Below are 12,054 nucleotides of genomic sequence, written 5' to 3' on the forward strand. Positions count from 1 at the left end.
AATGCTAACAGAATCAATTTTTAAATTATAATTTTCCTTATTGTATAACTATATGTAGCTCTGAGGGTTTTGGTATAGTGGTAGTTGCACAACGCTTGATGCGCGGTTAGGCACAAAGGTGGAGTGAGGATTTGAAGTTTATGGGTTCAAACTGCCACTAAACGCACTGACTATTTCAATTACTGAGTTCGGAATTTAATATTTGTATATATTTAGTAGATTTTTTAACAATCTAAGCCAAAAGCTGTTGGGTTTGGCCAAACCCAGGATTTCAACTTTGTGGGTTCTGAATTTTAGAACGATGACTTCTAGTGCTAATAACCGGTTCTATGTCCCGCAAGGGTGGCTCAGTCGGTTGAGCGTGGGGCTTCCATAATGGAGGTCTCTGGTTTGAAACCCCCTACCTACAACAGTAGGGGAATCGCCTTTTGGGTCGAGCTCGTTGCACGGGGCTTGCTTAGTGTGGGTTATCTCTTTTGTGTGGTTTGCGAGATATTACACAAGAACGGGGTTCACCCTGTGCGCACCAGAAGGTTAGCGGCTGCGGGTTCCCTTATCATAAAAAAAACAACTGGTTCTAAATTCAATATTTGTACATCCTTGCTTCTAGCTCCGCCCCCGGTTAGGCACATGTCACAGGTTTGAATAGTATCACAGACAAAAGCCTAGTATTTCCATGGAGATGGGTAGAGCAGTGGGCTCATTATATATCGAGTTTCGTACCATGCCCCACTAGTGCTCGGGGATTTCTCGATTGTAAAAAAGAATGTATAACTATATGGTATTTGTAGCAGATTTGTAGTATGGACTGCTCCTCATGACATTATTCTGCTGATATAATGCAAATCCTTAAATGAGATTCTTGATAAGACCATTTTATGCACATAGGTCATTTGACATTATAAACATAACAGTCGTTAATGGAGATAAAAAATGGAAATAGATTCTCAGCTTGTGGATTGCTGATGAAAAATAGAGATCTCCAAACGGCAGAGATTTATGTTTTATTACGTCCTTCTCAGTATAACTCCCTGTGTTATCAAATTACTATTGTACTTTTCTTTTGCAAGTGTTCCTGTAGTTAATATTCGTTCTTTTAGTAGTCCTAACTTATAGTATTTACTATTTGCATATTATGTTTTTTCTGGCAATGAATTGTAAGTTTGCTTTTATGCCACAAAATTATGTTAATATCAACTACCTTAAATTGAGTAGCCTGTGCAGTGAAAAACTATCCCTTAATAAATCGTGTTTACTGTTTTATGCATATTGATAGCTACATCTGCCAATTATCCTAATTCTCCTCTATGCAGTTCAGCTGATAATTTAAGGATCTTGTGGAAATGGCAACGTATATGTGGAGGAAATATGCAGATTATGTGTACACAAAATGGGAAAAGACGCTCCTCTGAGATATGGTAGAACCATTTAGGAGGCCAAAATCATTTACTCCTCTTGTTACAATCTATGTTTGTGCATTTTATACAGGGGTTATTGGCGCAGCCATCACTGAGCAACTCTACAAGGTATGGTGCTTTAGAGCCTTTCTTATTTTTGGAGCACTTACTGCTTCTTTTGACATATTTGGGGAATAGCAGCTTTGTGAAGTTACTTTTGGAAGTTGAAAGCACCAACGGTTTCTTGGTTGGACGGGTATAGGTAGGATTATGAATGCCCAATTATAGATAATTCAAGTGCAGGGCTTATTGGAAATGCACCTTGCCCCCTCTCATTTTAGACATGGTAAAGGAGCCATCCAGTTTACAATATCAGTACCTCTTTGGTAATGTTTTACCTGTAAAATTACCTTTAGAACAGTTACTTGACAAGTGTGACTACAAAGAATGAGAGTTCCACACATCATTCAAAAGTTGCAGGAATTTGATTACTTAATAATTCCCTAAGGTATTATTATCAGTTTCTAATCATAAACTACGTTATTAATTAATTCAATGGAATCGAGTTTTTGGCGAAAAATATCCCTGAACTATACCCACAACTTACTACATCCTTAAAGTATTCTGGTAAATAAAAGACGTCCTCATTATTTGCAAAAATGAACAAGTTTTGTCCTTAAGCTATCTCACGTTATTACAGAACTAACAGAATATTTGGAATATTCTTTTCTCCAGCCACAAATTCTTGTTGAGAACTGAGATATCATCGTTTTTTAATATTTTCGAAGTAAACAGTTTGAAGATGCTTGCTTTCTTCGTTAAAATCTAAAGCATTATATATATATATATATATATATATATATATATATATATATATAGATGTCATTGGAGTCTGATCGCCTCATCGAATGACATTTCTGTGTTATCTAGCCGAAAGCCTTCTTTTTCTTCCTCAATATATCTAGAATATGTTGTCTGCTGGGTGTGTTTGAGCAGAGGAAATTTGTGCATAGGTTAAATTAAAATGTGGTTATTTTAAGAGATTATTTACATTATGGGGTGCAAACTCTGTATGGATGCAAATCTTACTGCCAAGCTGAAGCTGGTTACCTTTTACTTTACGTGGTGTAGGTGGCTTAGTGTATGAAGTACTCCTCCGTCCTAAAAAGATTATTCTCTTTTAATCTCATGACAAAGTTTAAGAAATAAAGGAAGACTTTTGAAATGTGTGGTCCAAACAAGTTTTAGAATATTTGTGTGACGTAAATCATCTCATAAAAGTTTAAATTGTTTAAAGATAGAAATGTGACAATCTTTTTGGGACAGAGAGAGTACTAAATATTATTTTTGTGATAATTTTGGTCCAAATCTTGCAAGAATTTTGTATTTCAAATGAATAAAGCACTCCATCATCACCAGAAGCTCATGTTGTTAAGCAGTATATGAAGCACATATATACTTATTTGTTTTTAGATATGATATGCAGTCTATCTCAATGTTGTTCTTGAAGGGTTCTTAGTAAAGCTTCTACCTCCAAAGTTAACCCTCTGAGCTCTAATCCAAATAAATGAATTGACAGCAACGAAAGGAAAGGAGTAGGGGAATTAGCAAACATTGTATATTGGCCAAAGAAAGAAGAGAATTCAGTTTCTTAACTTGGAATGGAGTTTGGACTGGGTCTGTTCGTTTCAAATTCCAATGGCAACAGTCGAACAGTAATGAAAAAGAAGCATTTGGGGAGGCTTGGGAAGTCATGTGGGACTCACATGAATATTTAGTTCTGTTAGTTCAGTAACGTTGATGCTTTACTTAATCCGAGGATCTATCGGAAACAGACTCTATCTCTAGGAGGTAGGGGTAAGGTTTGCGTACACTCTACCCTCCCCACTGCGATTACCACTGGGTTGTTGTAGTTTAGTAACGTTGAATAACAGAGGGATGAAAATTGCTTACTTTAGCAAACAACAAGGATGGTTTTTGTTCACAAAATATTCTGCAAACAACAAGGATGGTTTTTGTTCACAAAAATATTCTAAGGATGTTGTTTAATTTGTGGTCATACTTAGAAGGATGTTTTTGGCCCAAAACTCAGTTTTTCTAAAGCTATAAATACAATGTAAAATTAAGTTAGCTACTTAATTGCTCGACCTTTGTATACAATGGATTGAAAGAGTTACATTGTTTGTTCTGTCTGGAATGATTGAAGCATTCAAAGTAAGAGGATTATATGAATTTATGTACTCACATTGCTTCTGTTTTTAGCTCATCTCTCTGATCTAATTCTTGACTTTTGGTTTTTATACCTTATATATTAGTACCCATCTGTTCAACAGAAGGACTTCCCCTTGTGCATTATGAATCAGATTCTTTTTGTTCACTCTTTAGTTTACACCGTCGGGCCAAATTCTTGTCTTAATATAAGAGTTCTTTCTTCCGAAATGACAGAAAAATCCGGGAAGAACACCGGGCAAGCAGTTATGCCTCTAATGAAACCAATGTTTTATGGTGGCCCTTGGAGAGTAATGAGAGGCCATGTTCCTCCTATGGGAAAGTTCGAACTCGAGCTGCGTAAGTTGGATTGTTATTAGGTATCCAATGTAAGCTCTAGGAGAAGGAAAGGTACCACCTTAGTCTTTGGTTCAATAGCAAAGGTAGTACAAGCAGGATGTGTGGTAGGCGCACACTAGTTCGACTCTTACAATTGGAACCAACTCTATATAAGTGGAGAAAGAGTAGAAGTGCAAGCCTATTATCTACCAAATTTCGGAACTGGTTCTTAAGAAAAGGAAAGTTTCCATTATTTTAAAATCTGTTGTGCCATTATACTCGATCTATCTTCTCTTGTAAAGATTATAATTTATTTGCTTATTGGGTTGTGGCGAGGAGTTTTGGAGCAACAATAAAGTTGTCTCTGTTTGAACTATAGGTTACGTTTTTGAGCCGCGGAATCAACTACTAATGCTTGCATCCGTGAGGTCATTTACATCGTACCCCTGCGTGGTGTTCCCGACCCTACGTGAACGTGGGATGCTTTCAGACATCGACTACCCTTTTTCGTTGTGTTTTAGAGATAGATGCATTATGAATATGACTTAGTACTTCAATATCGAAAGCAATGAGAAGTGACTTTAGCAAGATTTCGCATTGACCGATACAAACAGCAACAAGATCGGTTATAATATCGTCGAATAAATTGCCATCTCTATTGATTCCAATTTCTCTGATCTATTGTGGTCCTTTCCCCATCTTTCCCTTTGGTCGTGTTCTTTTCAAGATCAACTTTATTTCATTTCTGGTTTCATATTTGTGTTTGTATAAAATACTGGCTTCGAGCCCTTAAGAAATAGACGCTTGTGGGACAGTGCAACTAGAAAAAAGATTTTTTCTTCCCTATTCATTCACTTGCACACTGAAGCTTCAAAACCAATTGTTTACAGGGCTTGATTTTACGGGATGTATATAGTTTGATGTCTATAGAAAACCAAAAGCATGAATTCCAAACTAAACAGAGGATAATTTGTAGAACTTTTCCCCATTAATGTCTGAAAATGTTATCCAAAGGACAAAGAGTACTTCACCGGAGTGCTTTGATCCGAAATCTGATTCAAATACAATATAGTATCAATGGCTACATAAGAAATGTAATGAATTGATTCTTTTTAATGAATGAATCTGATCATGACTTCGAATATGGATCAAAAACATACCCAGCGTAATCCTCCAAAATATGAGATAGTCATGGTTATCATGCTATATTAATCGTTAGTTACATGAATCAGTTTGAGTTAATGCAGAGTAAACAAATGTACGAATCATAAAACTATAATCAATCAATATTTATCCGAATGACGTACATATACATAAGAATAGAATATATTTACAAAATGTGACTATACTTTTCGCCAAAAACATACGATAGATATCTTACAAAATATATTCAAAATTTTCGCTCAAGGCTTAAAAGTTTCGCTTAAAATTTTGTGTACGAAATGTGTATATCTTGCTCAAGGATTTATAAATATGTATATTACGCTCAAGGCTTCGAATTCACATTTTTCATATATGAAAATTGTATAAAAAGGGTATGAAATATGTATATAATTGTATAAACTTTATATAAAGTTCATGTTAGGTTTTTGAAAATTTAATACAACTACAACAACATTGTATACAAGTTTAATACAATTTGAATCTGGCTTCGAATTTCGGATGAAATTTAATACAACTACAACAACAACACTGTATACAACTTTCATACAATATTAATACAAAATTTTCTTCTTGTTAAAACGTACAGGAGAGAGAAATTTTTGGGGTGGCAGAGTTCTGAGGGCCGCCTGCAAAAAAGCCACTTGATCGGCGGAGCAGCGTGAGAGGATGACCACGGACGGTTTAACAAGTTTCAACTCCATCCACCATATTGGTACCAACAACTCTGCCTCCAACATTCACCACCCCTGCTCGTCCTCTACTCGACTACACCTCCATTCAACAACGATGCTTTCTGTTGCACTAATCACATCGACCCTTCAAACCCATCTTTTATATTTACAGAAGTTGGGGCAATTTCAGAAGACCCAATTATCAAATTGCTAGATGATAGATCAACCTTGTAGAAGAATCGGTCATGAGATCCCAATTATCAAAATAAGTTTTTTTTTTTTTTTTTTAAAATTCTCAAATTGAGTTGCTGATCTTCCTATAAAGTTGAATTTTTAGTGTACTTAATTTTGGTTGGAGTCCGGAAATATGTTGAATTGTACCCATATGGTTTTCCCTGTTCAAACTACGTATTTGTGAATTAATTTTGCTGCTTTTGTCTTTTTCACTTTATATTTCTATTTTTATATTTCTATTTTTATATTTCTGATACATGAATCGAAAACGGTGATGGTGGAGATAGTTTATTACAGTGAAGAGATGATAGAAAAATGGAGTTGGTGGAAGAAGGAATGATATTGAGTGGGGCGGCTTTGTTTCCGATGAAATAGAGAAGGGAGAAAAGGGGAAGGGAAGGAGTAGAACTTTTAATTTTTAGCATTTGGTATGTTTTGTACTTAAATTCTTATATTTTTGTAAATAAGGAAAAATATTCGATGTTTTATTATATTGTCTTAGAAGTAGTATTATTAGGTCGTGTTTGTTTGAGAAAAAGTCGGAAGAAGAAATGGCTCGCTTTACAATTGCTTGGGAGATCATTGAAATGGCCCAACCACAGAGGGGACAACTCTTAACATGCTTTAAGGCTTCAGCCCCTGGGTTCTCCATGACCCATGGGCCATGTCAGGTTTAATTGGGTTTTAGTTGTTGTGTAGTTAATCATTTGTTTGCACGGATTTTCCTTCAAAGGCGTTGGTCTTTAATTTTCGTCCTTCGCTTAAAATAGTGATCGAAAATATTCGAGCTTACGGTTCGAACCGCTCAAAAAAAATAAAAATCGCGAGGCGAGTTTCAGAAGAAAAGAGGCCTATTCGAGCAAAAGTCTGCCTTAATGCAGAATTTGCCTTAAGGCAGATTTTTTTTTAAAAAATTTTCTTTTAATTACTTTGCAAGGCAAAAGTTAGGCCATAGGCCTTAAGGCCTAACTTTTGGCCGAATAGGCTCTTTCTTCGGGCTACGCTGCTTTTTTTTTTTTTTTTTTTTTGATTGATAGGGTTCGAACCAGAAACTCGAGGTTTTTGACATGAAAAGCGAAAAAATTAAAGGCTGCAAAGAATTTGAGTGGCAAAAATTAAAGACCACCCCCGAATAAGAACAATCGTGCAAATTTCCCTTAATTAATTTCCCAATTAATTATTACGATTAGTATAAAGTTAAAATTTCAATACAAAAACTAAAGTGTTGGACTTGGACACAAGAATTTGAAAACGGAACGTTAAGCATTACTTAAGTATTAACTTTCAGATTTCAACAAATCACAAATTTCCAATTTGCGCTTTGAATTTTAAACTTGTAGGTTAGATCTTTCATCTACTGAAATAAAATTACATAGCTAGGAATCACACTGAATTACTCCTTTTTAAAATTTTTTTTTTCTTAAAACTCAATAAGTATTGAAAATACCATCACATTCAACGGAATAGGAACTATAATCTTTTCCATAGTACTATCCAAAACTAGTAATGCATATGTTTTTCATATAAAAGATACGACCTAGTCATGGTAGTGATACAACTTGCACTGCTATAATGGTTTCTCAAATGAGGAATTGACCTGTCTAGCTAATTAAAATCAGTGGTCCTTCAGCAAAAGCAGTGAATGTTTTTTTGCAGAAAACTTGGATATGTGTGAGTTTCTTGCTCACAAAATGCATAAGTCCCGCCATGGATTGTGGTAGGAAGGATCAGATTCCTCTACTCTTAACTATTTTGAGTTTGAGCCCTGGAAATGGAAAAGATCTTGATATGAAATGCTTCCTTCTTTAATGGGTCTTGTAATTCAAATGCGAAATCGGACAACGGGTGCGAATTGGTGACAGGAAGAATAGGACCCCGCAACCCTTAACCCGAGATTTCAGGTTATAGCCTTGGGAATGCAAAAAATCCTGGTAAGGGAACACTTCCTCCTTTAATAGGTCTTACATGACATTAATACCATTAGTCGGAGTCCCAAAACTAATACTAGACACCAAATTCGAAATGCTAGTGTGAAGGATATGATCTCTTCACCCTTAACCACAGGTCTCCTGTTTGAGAATGATTTTTTTCTTTTATAGGTAACACTTCTTTCTTTAATGGGTCATATGCAACGCAAATTTAGATTAGGCGGATCTCTGAAATGAGTATTGGACACCCAATGGAAACATAAAGAAAAGCAAATGCATAGCCCCAAGACAAATTCCTCACCCTATGCCCTCTTAGGGTGGGGTGGGGTGGGGGGGTGGGTATCTGGGCTCTTTAGAAAGTTTCTAGTTTCCTCTATCGTCCTGCTCTATTAATGGTCCAAATCACAAGCGACAAAGGGATGGTTTATAAATGCATTGATGAAGATAGAAGAAAATCCACTGAAGAATATTCACATGCAAATATTTGCGGAAAAACAATATATCTTATCTGCCCTATAAAGTTTAAATCAACAAACTCATATAACTGGAAGGTTTATGACTCCTTCCTTCTATCGAATATTCTTTCTTAGTAGTCTCAACTTTACATACGTATTATCACATGTCACATTCTATCGAATATTCTTTCTTAGTAGTCTCAACTTTACGTACGTATTATCACATGTCACATTAATATAAGGGTGACCAGATGGACCAACGTTCATCTCTTGACAACTCATTGATGGTATTATACAGTGGCGGAGCTAGGATTTGCGATAAGGGGTTCAAAATATAAAGAAGTAAACACACGAAAAAGTGTAAGGGGGTTCAACATCTACTCTTTATACGTAAAAAATAATTTCAACCATGTATAAACAGTGTAAATTTCCGTCGGAGGGGGTTTGGATGAATTCCCTTAGCCGTATGTGGTTTCACCCCTACTGGTAATATATACGTACTCTCTTCATCTTAGTTTATATGACATATTTAACTGTATATACAGAAATGATTTAACTTTAAGCTTTCCATCTAGCTTTAGGGAGATGATCAGTGAAGTGTCTAAAACTTGTTTTAGATTATAAGCTTCAAAAGCCTTGAAGCATGACGTTTAAAGTTCAAATTGTAGTAGAAATAAAATTTATGTGATTTTTTCATATTTATTCAAGTGCGATGGACAGAATTACTCGATATCTATACTCGTGAGAGATAGTAGATACCCCCCAAAAATTATCGAGAAACGCATAAATTAGCTCAAAACACCACAGTTATTAAAAAAAAAAAAAATCTTTCTTAAATGGCATAATACATAAACAAACCCTCAAACTTAACCTCAGCATGCAAGTATGCCCTTCAATTTTAGGTGTGCACAAGTAGGCACCTCAATTTATATAAAGTTGAACACGTAAACACAAATACTGACGTGACACACAAATTTCGGAGGTATCTAGATGATCACTTTATAAGTTGAAGTGTTCCATGCTGACAAAGTGGAGACAAGTTGGAAGTCTTTTCTTAACGCACACCTGTAAAATTGGAGGGACATCTTTGCCAAATTTGAAGCGAGTTTAAAAGCGTGTTTATGTGTCGATGCCTTCTTAAATTCATATCTAACTAAACAACGCTGCATAAATTGAAACGGGTGAGCATTTAACATATCGATCCTTGTAATTCGTTCCAAAGTCACTATCTCTAAAAAGTGAATATAGGACCAACTGACAAATAACAGGTATTTAAGCTGACAGATTTATTGCAAATTCTAAAAGATATCCCTCTCCCCACGCCCACCAAGAAAATGCCAAAAAATTAAAAATGTGCGTGTTATTTGTGGATCGAGGATGTTTTTGTCGGATAAAGCTACTCAATATCTGTATATGATGAAAAATAATGGGATATTTTGTAAAATTAATCAAAGTAGACGTAAACTATTTCTAATTTACAGGATTGTTTTTTTTTTAAAATTCAAGTCACCATGTTATTCATTGAAAGAGAGTGAGAACAGAGTTTGAGGAGGAAGCGTCCTCCTTTCAGCTTTGAGGGATCGACAGGCCAACCCCTTTACTTGTTTGTTGCGACAAAAGAAAACTACAAACGAAACAAATGCTGACTAATGCTACCACATAGCCTACGGTGGGTTGTAACATATTTCCTTTTCCTTCAGTTGGCGGACTCGAAAGGAAACCATCTCCATTTTGTCCAGTTGTGTTAAACCTCTGACTATTCTGGGCAACCTCTCAAAGCTTGTAAAGATTAGCCTCCTCTTATGTATTTGACTAATTGTTTCCAACTTGTCTGCTACTCGATTTGCTTCACGAAAACAGTGCTGGATTTGTATCCCATTCTCCTCAACTCTCCTTTGTATATCCTACACTATTTGAGATACTCACGTAGCATCGTAGCTTCAATTTTTGACGCATTGTTAGCGAACTTTCGAGTCCGCTCGCCACCAATTCATTAATGCTATAGTCCAAACTGAGTTGGAGCCCAATTAACATAGCCTGGCTTTTGGCCCAATTATTGGTTCCAGGGCCCAAGTAGATCGAGAAGGCTACTATTGTATTTCCCCTACTGTCCCTAATGATTCCCCCAGCTCCACAATTTCCCATCTGGAACTTCTATCCGTATTTAGCTTGTAAGATCCCTGTGTGGGTTTCCTCCATCTTATCATCTTGTAGATTCTTGTGTTCATAGATCTATCCATCACGTTCTGCAGTTGCTCTCATGATCTCTGCATCTGAACTCTATCGAATCTCCGACTCACCAAGCCGCATAGAGTTTGTATCATGAAGATACCTAATCTGTTTGTAGAAGACTTCTCTGCCTCATACTTAGCTGAATTTCTTGATCTTCATAGCTCCCATGTAATTATATCAGGTAACACATTTACTATCTAAGCTGCTACAACATTTAGAGGTCTGTGATTCCACCATTGCATCAAGATCTGTATGAAACAGAGTCATGTTGTCTGCATCCCAAATAAGCCTGCAAAACTCGACCAGATGGCCTGTACAAATACTTCCGAGCTAAAAACATGTTCTGTGTTCTCAATTCTTGTGATAGGAGGTGATAACAAGCTGGATTCACGCTGATCCCAAGCTTGCTTACTTTGTTATCTGTAGGCAACCTGTTGATGGCTACACTCCATGTCACGAAAGCTATTTTAAATGGAAAATGTTTCTGCCATATGTTGGAGTAAACTTGCTTTTGTTCTCTCTTTTGCCTTAATATCTCCCACGCTGAAGAAACCGCGAATTTCCCACTTGTTGTTACCGTCCATATGGCCTTGTCACCTCTCCCTGTGTTGAGATTTACTATTTGTAACAACACTTCTTCTTAAGCTGCAATAGGGATTTCTATGTCTAGAGCTGCAAATTGCCATTCTTCTTCTCTGTACATAGAAGCTAAGGTAACATTTCTTGGCCTTATTCCTTCTTCTATGTGTCTTATCAGTGCCCCATTTCCTATCCAATTGTCATACCAAAAGGACACACTTCTTTCGCCTGGTCTCCAAAGTATATTATCTTCCACAACTTCTTTGATTCTAGGGAATTCTTTCCAGTGTTGAATGACACAGTACCAATTTGCCGTTATCGAGTTCTGCTTTGCAATATTTAGCCTTCATAAAATCCCTCTAAAGTGAGCTACCTGTTCTTAGATTCCACCAAGCTTTTGCAGTGAAAGCTTTACATACATCATGAATTTTTCAAAATTGAGCACCCCCTTCTTTAAATAGGTAGCATAGTGATTTCCATGCTATCCAATGATGTCTATGATTACCATCTACTCCCCTCCAAAAGAAGTTTGCAAAAATCGTCTCTATTTGCTTTAGTACTCCGTTATGAGGTTGCACTATTGCCAACAAGTGGGTGGGGATTGCCTGTAGGATATGTTTAATTAAAATTTCCTTGCCCCCAGCTGAAAGAAATCTAGTCTGCCATCCTTTCATTCTACCTGTCAATCTGCTAATCATCTCCTAGAAGTATGCAATTTTCTGCTTCCCAACTATGAGTGGGCACCCTAAATATTTCACCAAAACTATTTTATTTGCATCCCTAGTTATCCTTGTTACCACATTCGTTCATCGAGCTCAATGAAGCTTTAGGGGAAAACATTAGACAA

The 12,054-nt window shown here is 36.3% G+C and overlaps 1 pseudogene; it reads left to right on the forward strand.

The window, feature by feature from the left end:
- The first annotated feature begins 1,316 nt into the window (after positions 1 to 1,316).
- LOC132031974 (uncharacterized protein At4g29660-like) lies at positions 1,317 to 4,120 on the forward strand (annotated as a pseudogene).
- The last annotated feature ends 7,934 nt before the right edge of the window (positions 4,121 to 12,054 follow it).

Source organism: Lycium ferocissimum, chromosome 9, assembly GCF_029784015.1.
Source record: "Lycium ferocissimum isolate CSIRO_LF1 chromosome 9, AGI_CSIRO_Lferr_CH_V1, whole genome shotgun sequence".
Taxonomy (NCBI): domain Eukaryota; kingdom Viridiplantae; phylum Streptophyta; class Magnoliopsida; order Solanales; family Solanaceae; genus Lycium; species Lycium ferocissimum.